The sequence below is a fragment of the Alligator mississippiensis genome, chromosome 2, assembly GCF_030867095.1.
Source record: "Alligator mississippiensis isolate rAllMis1 chromosome 2, rAllMis1, whole genome shotgun sequence".
Lineage (NCBI taxonomy): Eukaryota > Metazoa > Chordata > Crocodylia > Alligatoridae > Alligator > Alligator mississippiensis.
This window is the reverse complement of record NC_081825.1, coordinates 289,918,735-289,938,024: the sequence shown is the minus strand read 5'-3', so window position 1 is coordinate 289,938,024 and position 19,290 is coordinate 289,918,735.

The following is a 19,290-nucleotide window of genomic DNA, read 5'->3' as shown; positions in this document are numbered from 1 at the left end:
AGCTGGCTCCTAGCCTCATTAAGAGCCTGCCTGTAGTCTGCTGAAGTCAGTGGGCAACTTTCCATCCATTTCGCTGAGGGTTGGATCAGGCGCTCAGACATGTTGGTATATTAGCACTGGCACGCTCCTTTCTCTTCCCTCTGCCCACAGATCTGGGCCAGCCCCCGGGTGTGATGTTCTTCTGTGCCCATTGCTCAGCAAAGACATTCTGCTCTCGCTCGCACAGTCTGTTTCGGAGCGCACCCCCTTGGATGGAGACGCTGTTTCACCACCCTGGTGAAATGTCAGCAAAGGCAGAATGTACCTTGGAATGCCATTCATGTGTGTGCTCTTGTTCCCCGACTGCCAGTGTATCGGAGGCTTTAATAGAAGATAATATGATCGCTTTGTAGCGCGCTGTTATAGTGATCCCACAAGTGAGCAAGACCACATAATCCTCACATACCACTCAGGGAAAAAAGCCCCCTAGAGCTAAACATAAATGGCCAGCGGTGGGTTATTTTGGGTTTGAAAGCCTGAAGGCCGGGTTTAAAGGCTAATCTAATGGCATTTTTTTCATGAGCTGTCTTAAGTCCCCTTGTCTCTTGCTGTATTGCATCAGCCGGCTAGTGACATATTTTGGTGCAGTAACTGTAGCTGTCTCCGGTTCTCAGGGCTCTTTAAGCCTTTCTGTGAGGCAGACCCAGGCAAACTGGAGACATGCAGCAAATGCTGGCTCCCAGCTCTGTTTCTAGTCATCCCAGGGCTGTCGCAAAGCATAAAACGGCTCCAGAGAGGGATAAGGTGACATTATATGCCTGCTTCTGCAAGGCTCCGGCTATTCCAGTGTGCATGACTGCTCTGGGGAAGGGCTAACAGTGCTAGCTAATGGTGCCCCTGCCTGTTGGGTTGCCTCTCTACCATGGACCACTTCAGCCCTAATGTAAAGTAAGGGTGACTTGCATTATATTGCATCACCCCCCAGACACTGGTGAGCAACTGAGAATAGCTAGGGTACTTCACATGCTGTCCCTGCTCCTGCCCCCCTGGTGTTGCCAGGCCAGGGGAGGGCAGTGTAGAATAGTTTCACCAACTCTACATCCAGACTATCTCCTTATGGTAGAAGGGGGTTCCCTGAAGGCTTGCTCCGCTTCCTTCCATCCTGTTTTCCATCTCTGTTAAAACATAATCTGTGCCACAACTCCAGAGAAAAGGGCATGACTACGCCATCAAATCTGCTCGATGGAGAGCTGCTCTAAGGCCGCTGTATGACCAGCAATTCCGGATGTAGCATATAGGCGTATGCACATCTGTCCCTCGTAGCACAGTCCTTTGACAAGCTAGTCATGCCTTAATTTTTGCCAGCCTTTCACTGTATATCATGTGAGCAGTTATGTTGGGAGCTGAAAACCTTTGAGCCAGAGTTCAGGAAACACAACTGAAGCAGAACTGTTGAAGTTCATGCCTGAGGATCTGATCCCTGAGGATCTACCCCTCTGTCATTCAGCAATGCTTACTATTCCTTCTCCAGACTTGGCCTCCTCTGCAGGGAGAGATCCAGGACTAGCGTAAAGTAGCACCAGCTTCAGTGCTGTTACTCTGCTTCCCACCAGCTACGTATCTGGCTTCCTGTGGTTCTGCTAGTTACATGATACCAATCTATTCCCGGCTCCTCTTTGACATCTTCCTACTAGAAAATAAATGTATTAGTAGTTGAACTGTGCTGGAAGACAGTTTCATAAACATTTCAAAATCTGGTTCATTTGTGGTATCATTTTCCTGCAATTCTTTTTTAACAACAAAAAAATGCAATCCCAAAACAGCACAGCAGATGATATACGGTATAGAAGGATGTGATTTTTCCATTTTAAAAATACAGCAAAAATGCAAGTCCTAATCCTAGAAGAGGTGATACTTGCTATTGTAACCTGCCAGCCCATGTTGCAATTGTATTTGGAAGATGGCTTTTGACAGCCTTTCTCTGTTTTTCTCATGAATGACAAACACGATGAGACAAACAAACAGCAGCAACAAAAAAGGCAACTGGGCCTTTTCTGAATGGTGTGCAACAGGCTAACTCTTGAAGTCTTCATTAATTCATCCTTTTTGCTGATTAATTAACTTCTCTGAAAATTAAGTCACTTTTACAGATCCTCAGTCCTGGAAAAATAAACATGTGAGTTTATCTTTACACTCTGTGAATGATCCACTGAAAGTGCACCTGACTATTCAGAGTGCACCAAAGTTATGCATATGTATCAGTCAGCCTTTGCAGGAACTGTGGCCCTATTGTGCTAAAAAAAGCTATTCCACTGGTGTTGACCCACACGTGGACATATGACCATTGGGGCTAGTTTGTTTGCTTTAAGGGAACTGGGTCCCAAGTGGCCTGTTTCTTCTTTAGCTAATTTGACTTTTGTTCCTCCTTTATCATCCCAGCTTTTCCTAGTTACATTATGCTATCTACCTTTTTTGCTTCTCATGGTTGAAGCATTCTCTCCCATTCCTGTTCGCTCATGCCATCAGAAAAACATTTCCCTAATTATCTCTATCAAAAGCAATAGAGAGATGAACATGTCAAAGAAAAAAAGCAATTTCTTGCTTGATGATGCTGGCTTCCTTTGCCTCTGAGGACTGTGCTGTCGTACACAAATTCCCTTTCCTGCTGTGATGGTCCATCCAAGGAACATTTGATATGAATTGGAATGATATGAATTGAAATTATAGTCCCCTTTGGAAAGTATGACAAGAGGAGGAGGGGAGGTACTTTTGATTTCATGCTTCAGGAAAGGACTGGGGAAAAGCTCATTAGCATTCAAAAAGGCCTCAGGCATGAAGGGGGTATTTGCTTGAAGCCCCCAGTGTGAATACATGTTGGATTATGCAAAAAGGGTCGTGTCTACGTGTAGCACCTACCCAGGTTCGAAAGAGTCTTTGAAGTGAGATGTCATGGGTGGTGAAGGGAGATGAGAAAGAAACTGCCCACCGAGGGGTGAGGATTTCTGCTCGGTACAGAAAGGAAGCTGGGATGTACAATGCACAGCAGCCTCACTGCTCAGCGCGCACCCAAAGGAGGTCTTAGAGATGGAGGCTGTGCCTACCTTCGCCTTTGTTCTCTGACATCTCCCACTGTTAGTCTCAGTGGTGCAACTCGGCTAGTTGTGGCCATTGTGGGAGTGCTGGTGTAAGCGAAACATGAATGGGCCATTAGGCCTATTCCCCACTGTGGAACATGAGGGAGGCTGAGAGCGCAGATCCCTGGGCTCTCCTCCTGACTTTGCCACTCTAACCTGTTCTGTGAGCCTGGGTGAGCAACTCAAAGCACCTAAGAAGGCTTCGTTTTCTTTCTAGCCCATCATCTGAATTAGCCATTGATGTCTCAAGCTCTTCAGAGCAGGTATTTGCTTTTGTGTCTCTAGACTACCTAACACAATGGGTCTTGATTTCAGTTGGAGACTTAGGCACTTAGAGGGTCAAGGTCTAGATGATGTTGTGGGAAAAACACCAGGGGTTGTTGGCATCTTGTTCATATTATAGTGCCAACGTGGTTGTTGGTAGCAACAGTGGGAAATTCCACAGGAAAAAAGTCTAGTGGAGACAAGTCCTATAAGAAGAGCAGTACCGAGCTCCAGGGAATAAATGTGTGCTTGATTCGCACAACTGTGACTCCAGGGTTTTTCCAGGCTCCAGATGCATACCTTGAATCACACAGGACCATGTTTCCTTTCATTCCTTCCTTGTAAGACACCTTGCATGTAGGCTGTCCACTGGGGCCATATGCCGTATTATAAATGGGGTTAAGGGACTTGACCCTTTGTTCCCTGGGAAGAGTCATAAATACAAGGGAAGATTCTCAGCTTTTTGACCATTCCCTGAAGCTGAGGAGTGAAAACTTGCCTGTTTCCCAAAGGTGCTGCCAGGATGATCTCTGCAGTCTGTGACTGGGCAGGAACAGAGCACTTTCATTCATGAAGTACAGCTGTCTTGTGTAGTAACATCATGGGACTGAGCTAGGGAAGTTGAAGCATTGGCCTACTTGTTTCCCTTCACACTGATATACCTGACAATAGTTTGGTTTCCAAGGCTGCAGGGAGTAAAATCTTCTCGTCCCACTGACTGTTCACACAAGTTTCCCTGGTTTCAATGTCCCTGCTTTTCACAATGACACCGGTAAAAGGAATAGGCACCACTGAAATCTTAGCACCGGTTTGAACCATCTGCTTGGAGCCCTTTCCTTCTCTAGATGTCACAGCACTGTACGAGGATGGCAGAATCCATTCCAAATGGGGTGGAATCAGAACATGGGTATGCTAAGTGATTTTTCTCTAAGTCAAACTGTAAGCCAGTAGCAGACCTAGGGATAAAATTCAGGCCTTCTGATTTCCCCTCTCAGGAAAGGGAAGGGCAATTGGCTGAGATCTGGCTCCAGTTTTTGTGCCTTACATGTATCTTTAGGGGAAACAGTGCTGGTAGCTTTCAAATGCCTTTATTAGAACAACTGCCGACGAGTTAAAAATAGGACAAAGCTTTTACCCATGGTTACTTACTTTGGGTTAATGACTTGACTGCTTGGGCTGGATTTTCAGAGGTGCTGAGCACTCTTAAGGCACAGACAGAAGAGCTGCTCCCCTTCGTAACTCATGGTGCTTTGCAGGAAGTGCCATGAGTTACAACGATCTCCTGGACTCAACAAGAGTTCACTATTGGGTCCCAGGGCTGGGGAATCCAACTGTTGTTTAAGGTGGCAAGCTTTCAGCTGCTCTCCCCATAGCAATGCCTCTCCCCCTCTCAGCCCTGGTTTTCAGAGTGGGAGAGGGGAAATGGAGTGGAGGGAGCTCATTTTGGGGGGTCCCCATCCCACTTCAAGAGAGCCCCAATCCACCCACCCCACCCCACCTCACCCTCCAGCACCGTCTGAAAAAACCCCAGACCTAACTCCCTCCACTCCCTTTTCCTCTCCCATTCTAAAGACAGCATCAGAGCAGGGCTGAACTTCAGTCAACCCAGTCCTGCATGTAGACACAAGTTACTGAAGGTGCTCCATTTTGCAATGAGGGTGCAGATTTTTGCAGGATCAGACCATTTTAAAGTGCTTTGCAGCCATGCAGTTCTGTTTGGACATGGAAGTAGAGCACATTCAGGGGCCAGATCAAGCAAAAATTGTCATTTCTGTTTGTGCCTCCAGATCCAGCTGAAAACAAATGGGCTGTGGGCGTTAGACAGCTCTGGAAAGCCTCACAGCCAGAGCACCTGAAATATAAGGTATCAACACAAGCAGGTACTTGTGGTCTAGTAGACACTGTCTCAGGCTGGGAGTCAGGAAATTGGGTCAGCCACAGGCCTACTGAGTGAATGCAGGCAAGTTACCATGTTACTTTGGGCTTCAGTTTCCCCAATTGTAAAATTAGGTTAATGACACAAACCTCCTTTTTAAAAGTGTGTTGACATCTAGGCATGCTTGTACATATGACGGTCATCGTGATGTACACATGACAAAAATTTAATTTGTCTGGCTTAATGGCATCACACATTACACATGCACCAGTTTTGGGAGTTTTAAATGACTTTGCATTATTGCAAACTAAACTACATCTGGACGTAGTTTAGGGGGCTTGTACATGTGACGGTCACCACAATGTACATATGATGAAAATGTAATTTGTGTGGCTTAATGGTGTCATGCATTACACATGCACCAGTTTTGGGGGTTTTAAATGACTTTGCATTGTTGCAAACTAAACTACACCAAGATGTAGTTCAGTTTGCAATGTTGCAAAGTGCAGCTATGCAGCTGTCAGCTCACCCCCAGCTGTGAGACAGGCAGGCAGGCTCTGTGGAAAAAAAGAATTGGGCTCCTCACTGCTTCTGCCTTAAGGAGGTGCCTGGCTGCCACAGGCACCTGCTGAACACAAAAGTGGCAAGCAGCCCGATCCTTTTTTCTTTTTTTTCCAGAGCCTGCCCGCCTCTCCTGTGGCCAGGGTGTGAGCTGCCACTGGGCCGAGTAGCCCCTGAGCTGCGGGCGTCATGGTCCTTCCCTCCATGGTGGTGGTGCCCCCTGGGCCACCTGGGTGGGCTGCTAGCAGGCTGGGTGCTGCCCCATCTTGGAGGCAGCACCCGGCCGGATCCAGCTCTTCCCTTAGCCTGCCGGGGCTTCCAGTGCCCCATGCACTGTCCCTGCTGCCTTCCCCCTGTCTGGTACTGTCCAGGAACAGCCTGGCTTGCCCCTGGGACAGTTCAGGAAGGTGGCAGCAGGGCAGCTGGGTGTGCTGGTGGCTGGAGAAGGCAGTGGGGATGGTGCACAGGGTGCTGGAAGCCTGGGTGGGCTTGAAGAAGCATGCAGTTCCAGTTCCTTGTGCACTGTCCCCACCACCTTCTCTAGCCACCAGCAAACCCAGATGGCCTCCTTCCACTTCCCTGCACTGCTCCAGGGGCAAGTCAGCCTGTTTCTAAGTGGCAGGAAGATGGTGGGTACAGTGCACAGGGCTCTGGAAGCCCCAGCAGGCTTGAGGAAGAGTTGGATCCCGCTGGTCAGTACCCAGCCCACTAGCAGCCCCAGAGGGCACTGCTGCCATGGAGAGAAGGACCTGGGCTGTCCACAGCTCTGGGGCCACTCAGCCCACCTGCAGCTTGGCCCCCAGCCACAGAAGAGACAGGCAGCTTCCTCCGGAAAAAAAAGGATCTGGTACCTGCTGAAGGAAGTAAGAGGCCCAATCCTTTCCTCCCCCCAAAGGAGCCTGCCCACAGGTGGGGTTCAAGCTGTCATTGGGCTGAGCATCCCCTGAGCTGTGGGGGGCTCCAGTCCTTCCCTCCATGGTGGTGGCACCCCTGGGGGGCACCCAGGTAAGCTGCTAGCAGGTGGGTGCTGCCCCAACTTGGAGGCAGCACCTGGGCATATCTAACTCTTCCCTGAGCCTGCCTGGGCAGCAACGCCCGGCAAGCTTCCAGTGGGCAGGCTGGGGGAACAGTTGGATTAGGCCAGGTGCTGCCTCTGAGCTGGGGCAGCACCTGGTCTGCTAGCAGCCCACCTGGGTGGCTCCAGGAGTGCCGCCACTGTGGAGAGAAGGACTGGGGCCCCCTGCAGCTCAGGGGCCACTCAGCCCGCCAGTGGCTCACCCCCTGGCAGGCTCCAGCTCCACAGAAAAAACATTAAAAGTAAAGGATCGGGCCCTTTACCGTAATGTGACAGAAAATTGAAGTGATGGGTTTCAATTAAAAACCCACTGTTTCAATTTAGGGGACACAAAATAAAACCTTGGGGATTAAATTCCTGTCATGTGTACAAGTGCCCTACTGCTGTAAAATTGTCAATCGACTAAGCAATTAACAGTAGTTGTGGTGGTAATAGTAGTAATATAGTACAGCCATGATGCTTGGGAGTCTGTGTCTGGCTCGTCAATCTATGTGATTTTTCTTCTATGGCTGCAGTAATATTAGGAATAAAGGCCAGTATCATTTCGGGGGCTAGGGAGAAATGTTTCAACAATTCTTGCTGACTTTCTACTAGTTCAACTGAACGCAAAGAAGTCATCAGAAGAGATCTGAATAAAAAATGTTCAAGGAATAGATCTGCCTCACTAAAACTAACTGGAGAAGGACAACATAAAGGAAAATAGTGTGCTAAAAAACAGCATTCTGATTAGAAGTGCAATTATCAATGCACCCACTGACTGACTTACCACTTGGAGTAAAATTTCAGTTCATCAATAGTGGATCATCAGTATAATGACTAATGCCCCTCTTCCCCCATCTCGGGCTGGCACCCGTATTGGGATATGCCATGTCTGTAATCTTCTACTATACTGAGAGACCTCTAAGGCAGAAGTGACATGGAAAGAATCCCAGAGTTTCCATCTGTTGAATTCCCAAATGACAGTAACTTGATTCCGAATGGAGAGGCTATGCCCGGTGTTATTATTGGTGTAGCAGATCAAACTGCCTGAGCTTCAAGTCATGCATTATTAAGTGAGCTCAGAGAGAGAGAGAGAGACAAGCTGACGATAGCTGGAAAGAGGATTCAGTGAATTTGAAAGGAGAAAATGTCAGATTCAGCTTTGTTAAAACCAGACTTGGTAACCCTCGCAGCCGCTGGTTTGATGGCTTGAATGGAAAGGACAGTAGAACACCTTTGTAAGGATAACGGTTTGACCTCGCTAGTTGTAGACCCTGGCAAAACAGAAGAGATTCCTTGGATTTACTTTTGCTGATGTTAATTTTCCTTTGACTCACTTGTGTGTTGGAGCTACTCGCTTCCTATTTTGCATAATGTACAAACGATGTTAGCAATGAGATGGGATGGAGGGTGAGTGTGGTGCCTCACGAGTCAATAGTAAAAGACAAAGCCCTTCGAGTTCTGGCTAGCCAGAGGACCTGGCAGTGGGACTATCTTGTGATCCTTTGAGCTGTCAGAGTGACAGATTCTGTCAGGGTTGTACAACCTATAGACCAGTTTAAGCCACCTACACAAAGTGGTCCTGGGGCAGGTTTGCTTCATCCGCAGCTGGTTTAAAGGAACCTGTGGCTCATGTAAATCAGTTAGCTCCCTGTGTATCCTAATCCCCTCCTCCCCCCGTGAAGAGAGTGCAGAAGTTATTACCGAGCGTTGGTTGCGGCAACTACCCACCCTGTGCTGATCCAACCAGGGCAAGGGAGGGGCACGTAGCAAAAGGCTTCTAAACCACCTAGTCATGGTGAACCTGTGGCCCAGGGTTCATTTATCAGGAAGCTTATGCCCTTGCAAAGCAATCTGAAAAAGTGCCTGAATTCTGGTGGGGAACGACAGACCCTGGAACGTGGCCCATCCACACACAGCTGTGGAGCAAAGCACTGGAACTTGGCATTGCCCATTTAACCACTACTCTCTGACACGCTTAGGTGACTGTGAGGGTCACAGCAGAGAGAGACTTCAGCTTTTAAAGATGACCTGTTCACCCCAAACCCAACTTAGGAGTCATTGGAATTGGCCAACAGCAACAGACTCACCCAGTGGCTGTAGGCCCCCCACCTGTCCTGCTAGCATGAGTTGGTGTGGGCAGTTAACACCCCTGCAAGCTTTCCTGGGGCATGGACCACAGTTCACTGTAGTGATGGTGCCATGGACGCTACCTCCTCCCATTCATTACTGTGGTGGCTGCCACAGGATTGCAAAGGGACTGCTTACATGGAAAAGTAATGGGGTGGACGAGTATTATTGTTCTTCTAGATGGTTTTATGGCAATTTAACATCTGCAAATGAGGCAGGGGAAACAGCCCTATGTGACCAGCTGGTTTTCTGTGTAGCAAGTGTCTGCAAACCAGAGCTCAAAAACCTCTGGCTTAGGCAGAAGGGGAAAGGCTATTCCTGGTGTTTGTGAAGAGACATAACTGCAGCAGGCCGGGAATTACAAAATCACAGGCTGTGTTGGAGGCTTTGCTGCCATGATTTTCAGTTACCTGCTGCCATATGCAAAGTAGTGACTAAGGAGCTCTGGAATTTAGATGTGAACAAAGATCTCATTGATCACTCCTGTGACGCCATCGACCAAGCGCTCGCCTAGCCCCAAGATGACCTCTAGTAGCGTCCTGCAATTATCTGTGTGCACAAAATTGGAATGTGTGCAGCCAAACAGCATCGGGGGCATGTGAGGTAGCTAGGTGACCAATGTTTGAGGTCCTGCGCCCATACAGAGTGCGGCCTGTGTTTTGCATGTGGTAGAAAGATACTGGGTCCAACCCTGAGCAGGTGTCAGCTGGCTTCAGGAAATTTCAAGGATCCAGCCCTTTTATAACAGCATTTGTCAGGGGGTTTTTTGTTCTGTCTCTGAAACCTGGAAGTGTAAAGGTTCAAAAATGGAAAGAAAAGCATAAGTGAGCATTTATGAGCATTGGATAATTGAGCTCTAGCTCAGTTGAAATTTTGGAGCAGGTTTTCTGTAATTTAAATGATTCATTACATACCCCTGTTTCCCCCTTTTTCCTATGGGAAAAGGAGTTTTAATACTAATAGTGTCCAAATGTCAAAAGGAGGCACCATAATATATTATATATTTTAACAGCTCTACATAAGGGAACACAATACTACTGCCTCAAGTAATCCTTTTTAGACACATTCAAGCTGGTGTTTTTGCTGCAGCCATCTCTGGAGAAGGTCCCCATAGGCCACGAGTTTTAACGAACATTTGCATGTACTTGATGAAAAGCAAATTTCCATATGTATAAAAAAGACTTGCATAAGGCACTGAGTTCTTTTAGGTTCTCAGCCTGTTCCCACTGAAGTCAATGAAAAATCTCCCCTTGGCTTCAATGGGAATAGGAGTGTTTCTAACTGGCAAACCAGGCACATGGGCTGACCATATGCTGTTTCCTCTCCCCCTCTGTGTGTTCCTCTTCCCTCCTATCTGCTACAGCAGAGAAATAGAGCTGGTTGTTGTCACTACCCTTGGTGTATATACAGGGAGAATAACTCAAGTGCTGAAGTGAATTGTTTTTGGCAGCAGCACCTCGGCATTGCTTGTTGTTTCAGCTGATCTCTTCCACGTCTTCTCCACTGACCTCTTGAATAGCTGGTGGGTTGACTGTGGTGGGTCTCATCCAAGCTTTTCCTTGGATTTACTTTTGCTGATGTTAATTTTCCTTTGACTCACTTGTGTGTTGGAGCTACTCGCTTCCTATTTTGCATAATGTACAAATAAGCTAATTGGGAGGTATTTCCAGTTGAACTTTGCATTTTTTTAACTACCTCAAAGGCAGATTCTGCAGTAAGTAGCACTTCTGTTTATGAGCAGTCCCCCACATGACACCATCAGTAGAGGTTGTTCATTCTTCCTGGCTTATTAAGCAGAGCTTTCCCTTTGGCAGCAGATGGTCGCTGGTTCTCATCCATTTTTGTTCCTTTAGGGGTCTTAGACTATGCACAGCTCTGTGGTATCTTCACCAGGATTCAGCTTCATGCTCAAGCTGGGCATTTGGGATCTCAGAGAGTCATGAATATGCTTTCTTCCAAGCCCCTTGAAAATGTAGCCCTTATAAATCCAGGAAGGGGTACAAGTTTTTTATGTATATCTATAATTTAGGTCTGGAAAGCTACTGAGTCATCATTACTTTGTAAGAGCCTGATTCAAACCCCACAAACATTAATGAGAGTCTTTCTAATGACTTTGATGGGCGTTAGTCCAGACCCTAAAGCACTGAAGAGTACAAGAAGCAAGGAAGACACTAAATTCCCTTTCTATCTCTTTCACAGTTATGTCTCATCCTGAGTAAAATTCCAACATGGAGAGTAATGAGTTCAAAGAGAGACAATCCCAGCTGAAACATGTAACATTTGCATATTCTATTAAAAAAATCAAAAGGGAGGGTGTGTAAAATACTTGAGCCCTGGAGCATTCACAGTGTATGCCCCAACAAGATACTGTGTGACGGTGCCATACAATTATTTACTCCGATGCTTAATAAGAAAAACAGTAACTATAGCAACTTGCACAGGCTCTGCTTGCCTCTGATGTGCAAAACACCTCCTTAGGAAATTAATTCATTCCCAAAATGTTTGGACTGACTTTTGTCTTTGCTTGTTTGTTTAGTTCATTTTGGGAAAGCACATGAAATAAATGACATTGCTTATGGAGGGTGACATCACAGCTGCATAATAGATGTTGATCCAGTTGAGTACATGCGTTGCACCCACCATTTTGGTATCTGAATACCAGATGTGCTGATGTGCTAAAAAGGGCCTTGGTCTAGTAGGATTTGGCTGATACCACTGAAACTGATGTTCAGTGACTCTTGAATTTATCTCTTTACCTTGGGATGCAAGGGTATATGTGGATCCTAGCAATGCCTTTTGCAGTCACTCCACAGTAAAGTCCACTTCAGATTCACATATTGCTCTACGTAGCTCTTCATGTGCTACTCTTATAATTCCAGGTGCAAGGAAGAAAGTTGCAGGTGTGTCTGGTCCCACAGCAGTTTCTCCATCACACTCTCAGTTCTGGATCTCATGGCTGATCTGTTGCCTCGGTTCTCCTGAGAAGCGACCTCCCCTGAGAGTCTAGGTTTGAGTACTTGGCCTTGATACAAAGGACCAAAGGGCTGTTTGCACAGAGAGGCAGGGAAGGATGCTGGGCCGAGCAATCAGCATTCTTGCAAGGACAGATCAGTGGATAGGGGCCATCACAGAGACAGAAGCTTCTTTTCTGATCTTGGATTTATCCCTCCCAGATCCTTTCTACTGTCATCGAAGCAGGCACAGAGTGGCACTGGGCAGAAATCTAGCCTGAAGAATCCTCATTGCTTCATCCATTTCTCTGTGCAGGGTTTCCGCCGCACTTGTGCAAATGCATCTCTGTAGCTGTAATGACCTGCAGCCTGAATATCTCCCCAGGGCCATGCACGTCTTGCTCTCCTTATGTTCTACCTTTCATCCCCCTGAGCAAGGCCGACTGAGTTGGGTGGTCCTCTGTTGTAATTTCCTACAGCTTTGGTTTCTTCTCCCAAAGCCTGGCTTTCTTTGCTCACTACAATAATGGTGTATTGATTTGCTTAGATACGGCTCTCTCCACAGACCAGAGGGCTGAGTGCTTCATAATTTATTGAATGTCAGCTGAAGGTTTTTTGCTGATTACCCGTGCTTAGGCCACTAAGATTAACAGCAATCCAGTGCAGGCAATAAGACCTTCTTAAGTACATGTTCACTCTTACTGAAGCCTCTCTCCACAAAAAAAAAACTCACAAAAAAATACATGAAGACAGAATTCATCTTGAAACATCAAGAGTTTTCACTTTGTTTTTTTCCCTGCCTCTAAGGTACATCTTTGCTGGCATCAGATTTCCTTATGTATAGACTATTTAAGTACTTAAGGCTCTCTATGTACTTAGTCAAGTGTTTTGCCAAAGAAACTCGAATTTCTGTGCTTTAAAGGCATAAAGTCTTCCATTTGCGTTTTAATTACAGGGTTGACTACACAATTAAACTGCAGCTAAGTCTCTACATGCATGGAATGTAACACCACTTTGCTTTGTCTCACCTGAAAGACAACTTGTAAAAAAAAAAAAAAAAAAAAAAAGCCACAGCTGAGTAATAAAACAGGAAGGACACTAATAAGAAAAGAGAAAGTCCTTTTAATAAAATTAAAAAAAAAATCTCTTCAGCAAATAATTAGTCTTTTTAGGGTTACATTCCTCCTGCTAAAAGACAAAAAGCTTTGTCAGGAAGTGACTCGGTTTGAAAACCCTGCTTCCGGAAAATGTGGTTTCAGTGGCCTAGACTGTCTGCTTGTAACCACAAAGAGGGTGGGGTCCTCAATAAATTACAGTCGGTATTGATGCAGAGTAATGTTGATTTGTGCACTGGAGATTGCTCCAGTCATAAGAAGACCCATTACGTTGTGTCTCCCCTGATCCCTTGTGACCATCTGAATTTAGCTCATAGCAGCAGTAGATATTAAAACCTGCTCTTACTAAAGGATGACAGAAGCATTTAGCCGCAGCAGTACCTTATAGTTGTGTCACAAGGGATGTGTCATTGTAGTCAATGGGAATTTTGCGATTGACAGGGTTGAGCCCCTGATGTTTTATATTCCAGGAGGCTGCAGACCAGATGCTCGCTTAGCTTGTCGTTGCACTTGAGACGGGGCTGGGAGTAGGGAGCAAAGGTGCAGGCACAGAATACGCTGCTTGTATTCTGGTGTCACACACGAACCTGGCTGGTCCCCAGCGTATTTACAGCAGCCAGCCGGCCGCTCTTTACTACTCCCTGCTTCTCGTGGCCTTTTAGAGTCTGGGGAAGCAAAGAACAGTCTTTGTCCAGTTGCTGTCTGCCCATGCCCTCTGCTTCTCCCCAGTTCCAGGGGCAAGGAGCAGTGCCAGGACAAAACCATTTCTCAGAGCTGCGTAGCAGGCTGAGTCCCTGTTTCTGTTCATTTGAAGTGCCGTTTTTATGCTGCTGAGGTCCTTGGCATGAATGTGAATCAGTCCTTGAATATGTACCCAAAGGAGTCCCATACACAAAAATCTAAGACTCAGACTTTTTGTTCCTAGACAAATGCAATAGGATAGTGCAAATAATAAAGATACTCAGAAGGTTACTTTAAAATAAATATTCACTGTTTCCTAAGAATCACCATCAGAGGCTGAACGAATTACCAGAAGAGGAGGGGGCACGCTTCCTAAGGAGCACACCATCTTCATTTTAACTCATCATTTTTTTCCCTACTGAGAGATCAAATTAGCTGCATCTCTAATTCTTTTTTCCCTGAGTGGCAAATGCCTGCAAAATAAAACAAGTTGCTATATCACATGGCAGAATTAATTTTTAGTCCAAACATGCCTATCATTCCAAGCAAATCAGATGAGAAAAAGGGTGGCTTTAGCCACATTACCATGCGTGGAGAAAACCACATGGTTAATACCATGGTGTTTTGCACTCTAAACAACCAATACAGGTACCAGCACCTCATTTCTAACTGAAGTGTAAATACATTTTGTACATAGCACCTGTCATCATTCGTTGTTGGTCTGTATAGCTCAAGTCAGTGACCTTGCAAAGGAAAAAAGTCTCCTTGTGTTTTTAAGAAAGTATAACAGTGCTTTTGTCTTCTGTTTTTTCCTGTGTGGCATGTTACAGCTGGTTTTCAAGCCTACCTTAAACAGTACTTATTATTTTTGGACAGTTCTTTTGCCAATTCTGTACTTACTCTTTTTCATCAACTGAGTGTCTCTACAGATATCAAACATTTTTGCCATAACAGTTTGCTTGTGTGTGTGCACGGGTGTGCGATTTGTGGAATAATAGCCTTGCTGTAAGCACACACCTGGCCAGGGCACAGATATAATGTGAAGACCTTCAGCACAGAGCAACCACCCCATTCTGAAAATAGATGAAGGGGTTAGGTCTTGATTAACAACCTACTCAGTTCAACACGTATGCAGATACTTGAGGCACTAAACGCAGTACTGAATGGCAAAGAACTTCCTTGAATTGAAGATTTATTGAGGAGCTATTATTAGTGAAAGCGATGAAGAATCTGACATCAAAAGTCAAGTACCACTTCTTTTGCTTCCCACCTTGAAACTTATCTGAAAACAAAGAATGTTCCTTGCCCTAGAAATTGTGACACACATAATGCACACATCTGCTTCTGCCTTGCTGTCAGTGCATAAAAGAATAGGACTTTGCTATTTTTTGACACACAAAACTTAAGCCCCCTGGCAAAAAGATGAAAATAAACCCTGGGAAAAATATTAGTTTGTACACATAAGTACAAGGAAGGTGGTATAGGGTCACTGAGGCTTAGGGTGGAGTGTCATCAAGGGAAGTGGTTGAATTGTTCAAGGAAATAGCATGTTTTAGAACAGTGGTGCTCAACTTCTTTGTCTGTCTGGCTGCCTGGATGGGCAGTGCCCGGTCCAGCCTCAGGCTGGATATGGCCAGTGGTCCCAATCTGGTACCCAGGGAAGACACAAAGGGGCCCCATCCAGCTAGATGGAGGGTGAGTGGGGAAACCCAGCCCTGAACCAGCTGCGTGGGGGAAGGGAGCTTGGTCCAGACAGCTCCTTGAGGGTGGGGAGGGGGCATGGCCTGGCTCTGACCCACTGTGTAGAGCTTGGGAATTCGGCAGCAGCGAAGGGTGGAGGTATTAATTTCCACTGCTCCCCTGCCACCAAATTTCTCGACCTGTGGGGAATGCCATGGCTTCATGGCCCGGGTTTGGTCTACGGGCCGGAGGTTGAGTCCTTCTGCGTTAGAACAATGTAGTGAAGTGAACTTTTCATATTGTATTTATCAGGTGTTACATGTTTTCTTTTAAGGAGTGTTTAAACTAGAATTCTAGCCCGCATAATGCACCCCCTGCCATTTTATGATTTCTTGTATTATTATTATTATTATTTTAAATAATCCTTTAGGTAGCTGCGCACAGAATATTTTTTTGCCAAGAGGTCATTTTAAACACCAGAGCCTCTCAGCCAAGTTGCTTTTGTAGCATTATGTGTAAAAAAAACCCTCTGAGGATCTGAGCTATGCATTGGTTTGAGGCCTCTGGATCAAGGTGTAATATCCATTATCATCTTATGGCTGAACGCAATGGTATAGGGAAGATGGGAAGTAGGAAATGTCAGAGTGAACCAGGATCGTCCAACCCTAAAGCTGATGAGGTGCCCATGGAAGCCTGTATGGAACATGAAGTTCCTATAGGATCACCTAAAGTGTGTGGGTGTTGGAAGGCAAAGTCTTTAATAAGCCAAATAACTCCAGTGCCTCCTAATACTCTGCAAAAGCAAGGTGCGTACCCTGGTAAGCCTCAGAGGGAACACTTGAGGGTGGAAGCTTGGAAGCCCAGTGATCTTTTTCAGATTTGACATGGGTCAGGGGACAACAGTTCCCCAAGGAGTTTCCTATGGGTTATGTTGGTAGAATTTAATGTCCAAGAAGCCTTCTAAAGTCAGCTGCTTTGTGCGGTGCCTCAGGCTAATATCACGAGATTTGCAAGGGGCTGGAGCATCAGTGCGGGTGTTGTCCTGTTCCCATGTGCATCCCCAAGAGAAGGGAGGGAAGCTTTTCTTGGGCGGTGTTTAGGTAACAGGAAAGGAGGAGTTGTCCCCTTCACTCCCTTGGCACTGCAGAAACACAGCGTAAGAAACAGTTCCTGCCCTGGAAAGTGTATAATGGAAGTAGGCTGGGCAAATTAAATAGATCCAGTTATAGGCACAAAGGTGGGAACTGGGCCTGAGAGGTTAAGTGACTTACCTAAGGAGATGCAGAAAATCCAAGGCAGAATGAGGAGTCAAAATTTAAATCTCCTGAGTCCAAGGTAAATGCCTTAATCAGAAGACAGGGGTTTGGGTTGTAGCCGTGTTGGTCTAAGGACATAGGCAGACAAGGTTCCTTGGGTGAATTTGATATCTTTTATTAGACCAACACGTCTAATAAAAGATATCAAATTCACCCAAGGAACCTTGTCTGCCTTAATCAGAAGACTACATTCCTCCCTCTAAATAAACTAGTGGTGATTAGAGAGCACTGAACAGAATGAGAGGTTCTGGAGGAATAATACATTTCAAGTTTCTCTCTCCCTTACATGCTGTTACAGAAAAATAGGTGATGCCTATTCTGTATTACAGGGAATGCACTAGCACCTAAGAACCCCAGACATGGGCCGTAGGGCCGTGCACTGCACAAAGAACGAAGCACTGATCCCTGCCCCAGAGAGCTTACAGTCCAAGTCAAAGACAAGAGACAGCAGGTGAATGTAGATGGAGGGATGGGGTAGGGGGAGGACACTCACAAGGAAACAACGTGACAAGCAATGTATACAGAATTTCTAATTTTCCCCTTTCTTTCCTTACTGAGGTTGCCATTTTCCATTTCTTTTCAACTAGCTCAACAGGTCTCCGTTTTAATCAAGAGTCACATGCTTCCCCCTAGGAGGTGAGGCTGTGGGAAGTTAAAAATGGAACAGCTATAACCACACGTTCTATAATAAACCAATGCAGGCAACTCATAGGAGCCCCTGTCCTATACGGGAGGTCCCAAATTGGATATTTTTGTTTCAACGACACTGCTGCCCTCACAGCTTTCCTCCCCAGCTGTTCTATGGAGTAATATGTTCTATATTGGTTTGTTTACCTAGTCTGCTGTAGGAACAGTTCCCATGGCAGTCTCCATTCTCCATTCGAACACCTTCCAGTCAAGTTGGAACCCTGGGATTTCCAGTTCTGAATGCCTTCTTCTTTTTGCTCGCCTCAGCTATTTCTGTTTGAGACTTGGAGACAAAAATCAATTATTGCTTCGAGCACAAACGTAGGGCTGGTTCCCCTGGGACACAGGGGTGGGCGTTATGTTCTTCAGGGTTCTAGTGTGTGTCCACAAGTCACCCGAGCACTCAAACGTTCGATCTCCGAGGTTGTCTCCTCCGCTTAATTATTTGTACGCTGGTAGCGCTTAAAGGCCAGAGCCCTATTTTTTTACGCCAGTGGTTCTCAATGTTTTAGACTCAAGACACCTCTGGTTAGACTTTAAGCCCCTCCCGAAAATGCTAGCTCTTAGCTCTCACTCATTTTTTGACTACAGAAAAATACTAATGCAATTCTTCTGTTGCAAAGTAGAGTATAAGAGTAGAGTAGAGTATAGAGTAGAGTAGAGTAAAGTAGAGTATAAGGCTGGAAGGGGCCTTGGAAGATCATCTGGTCCAGCCCCCTGCACCAAGCAGGAAAGATAACTGGGGGTCGGGTGACCCCAGCAAGGTGACTGTCTAGTCTCCTTTTGAAGATTTCCAGGGTAGGTGATTGCACCACCTCTGGAGGGAGCTTAGTACACAGTCTGGACACCCTGACTGTGAAGAAGTTTTTCCTAATGTTGAGCATAAATCGGTCTTCCAGAAGTTTGCGGCCATTACTCCTGGTTTTCCCCTTGAGTGCCCTGGTGAACAGTTGCTGACCGAACCCCTAGTGTAGCGGTAAGCTGCTACCAGGTCTCCTCTCAGCCTTCTTTTCCTCAGGCTGAAGAGTCCCAGATCCCTCACCCTTTCCTCATATGGCTTGTCTTTTAAGACTCTGATCATATAGGTGGCTCTTCATAGATTTCATAGACATTAGGGCTGGAAGGGACCTCGGAAGACCTTCTTTGGACTCTCTCAAGCTTGCCAAGGCCTTGTTGAAGTGTGGTGCCTCAGAAAGACCACAACACGTCAGATTGGTTTTGACACTGGATTCCTAGTTGAAATCTATAGGTTCATCTTGTGAATCCTGCATAAGTGTTTGCACGCCTTACAGTGCTAATGTTGCGCAGCACACTGCGGCCTCTTAAAAAGATTTCACAGCACCCCAGGGCACCGTGGCACCCTGGTTGACCATCACAGTTCTAGGCACTGGAGACATATAAGAAGGAGCTAGTCCCTGCTCCACGGAGCGTATAGTCTAACCATAACATGTTCAGATGAGGATGAATAAGGAAAAGAGCCCCTTGAGGTGTGTCTGCAGCACAATGGTAGCATGTGTTGGCCATGGCAGGCCAAGCATGCACTGCCAGCAGGCATGCTCCAACCCCAAAAGTACACCAGTGAGGGCTCTCAGGATTGTCTCCCTTGGCTGCTATCGCACATGCTTGGTGCATTTCCAGGTTGGGAGTATGTCCATGGGAACAGGTGAGCAGGACATTCTCAGGGCTGTTGTTTACACCTTGGCTCTGACCCAGAATCGAATGAAAGGGGCAGGTTCAGATTCAAGGAGTCAGGGCCCCATGTTTGGGATTCCTGACCATTTCTGAAATTCAAGAGATTTCCCATCCTTACTCCCAGTTCTAGCCCATGTTGAGTACAGTTTGGCTAGCAGCCAAACACTTTT